Here is a 1725-nt window from a genome sequence, read left to right as displayed (position 1 = left end):
GGAGGCCTCCGGAATTACGGCTCCTCGGCGGCCGGGCCAGGAGACTGGGGACTGGCGCTCCTCGGAGGCCCGGGCCAGGGCGCACGCGCACCCCCGCCGCAGCTGCCGTGCGCGTTCTGAGTCTGGGCGGGGCCGGTGGTCACGCAGGCGCGCCCCGACCCGGTGGGGAGAGTCACGGAGGCTCCCCTGGGATCACGGTCACCAAAACTCCCGCAGGCCTTTCCCCGGGGAGACTGGGGGCCTGTTACCAGCAGTCACCGCCCTGCCTTGACTGCCTGGGTGAATCAGGTGCTAATCAGAGCCTTGGTCTTGGCAGCTCCCCTGTCTGGGTTTTCTGAGTGCGCCCGATTTAGGCCGGGTGGGGGGATTCCTACGGCCCTGCCCCACCCACGAAGACCGAGAAGGCTCACCCGGTGGCGAAAGGTGGGCTCGGTGACTCATCTCTGGGATGACCTCACCTCCCGACCCCAGCAGAGCAGATGTCCGGATTTGAGACCTCATACCGTGACTTTGGACGGCTAGTGCGTTCCCTTCTTCAGATTATATACTGGCTCGAGTAGGTGCTTGGGTGTGTTGGTTCAGGTGCTTCTGGAAAGCCCCTGCCCTTGCTCAGCACATGGTCATGTCCGCACCGTGTTTCTGCCCGGAGTGGAGTACTCTCTAACACAATTGTGTAAGTATTCTGCACTCCTGCTAAACTCCTAACTTCTTCCCTGCAGACAGAACCCTTGAATCAGGGTTTCATCTTTCTTTTTTATATCCTCAGCAATGCCCTGCACCTAGCGGACGCTTGATACTTGTTAAGTGGACAGATGCATCTCTCTGGTACGGCTGAGCTCACCGGGATGACCTCATTTCATCCGCTCCTCCTTCCTCCCAGAGTCACAGCCACGCAGACTTTCTGTGTTTCCTTGAACCTGCCACCCTTGGTCTCATGATCACTTGACCTTGTCCTTGAGCCTTTGCATGGCCTGTGCTCTCTAACCATCTGTCTCACTGTGTCACTGGCTCTTCTCTTCGAGGTCTCAGCTCAAATGCCGCCTCCTTAAAGAGGTTTTCCTAACCACCCAATCCAAAGCAGATCCTCCAGTCACTCTCATATTACTCTGTGCAGTTTTCTTCATAGCACTTAACATGATTAGACACTCTCATATTTATTTATTTTCCTATATCTCACTAGAACACCCTCCAGAGGAAAAGGGCCTGTCTTTTAAGGGTGGGTTTTATTCATATGGCCAGGAGCAGCGCCTGGAACAAAACAGGTGCTCGAAAATATTGTTGAATAAATTAACGAATTCCAGAGGGCTGAGAAAACAGTCGTGTGGTTCTAAGGAGTGCTGACATTTTGCAAAGAACTCCACCTTAGTCATTTCCCCCCTTGTTGATGTCTTCTGGGCCAAACAGGTACCAGAGCCTCGTGTGTAGGAAATGCCCCCTCAGCGTGCTCCCACCTTGTCCCCGTGGGTAGGATGGCACGCAGACCAGACAGCACCCTCCCTGCCCCTTGCTTCTGGAGTGTTCTTCCCTCCTGCCTTGACATCCTCTTTTCCCTCTGACCTCCCAGTCACCTGGGCAGCTCCTCCTCTGCTCTGTACCATTCTTACTTGTGTAGGCAGCACAGCATGGTTACTGGACTGCCTGGGGAATCCCAAGACCAACCTCTGATCCTAAGTCTCAGAGTGCTGTTGGGCAAGATGATCAACTTTTCTGAACTGTGTTTTTTTT

General features: G+C 54.7%; 1 long non-coding RNA gene across 5 annotated transcripts in view; it reads left to right on the top strand.

The window, feature by feature from the left end:
* Positions 1-55: 55 nt before the first annotated feature.
* The window catches only part of LOC104998006, an 11504-nt gene continuing 9834 nt past the window's right edge, over positions 56-1725 (top strand). The window contains exon 1 of one of the 5 annotated variants that reach the window (XR_826394.1): positions 56-825. This is a non-coding gene — a long non-coding RNA (uncharacterized LOC104998006). The remainder of the gene's footprint in view (positions 826-1725) is intronic. The other 4 variants (XR_826391.1, XR_826390.1, XR_826393.1 and 1 more) reach the window with 4 other exon arrangements.

The sequence above is a fragment of the Bison bison genome, unplaced genomic scaffold, assembly GCF_000754665.1.
Source record: "Bison bison bison isolate TAMUID 2011002044 unplaced genomic scaffold, Bison_UMD1.0 scf7180017864321, whole genome shotgun sequence".
NCBI lineage: Eukaryota > Metazoa > Chordata > Mammalia > Artiodactyla > Bovidae > Bison > Bison bison.
The sequence above is the reverse complement of the archived record's forward strand: the minus strand, read 5'-3'. Positions and strand labels throughout refer to the sequence as shown.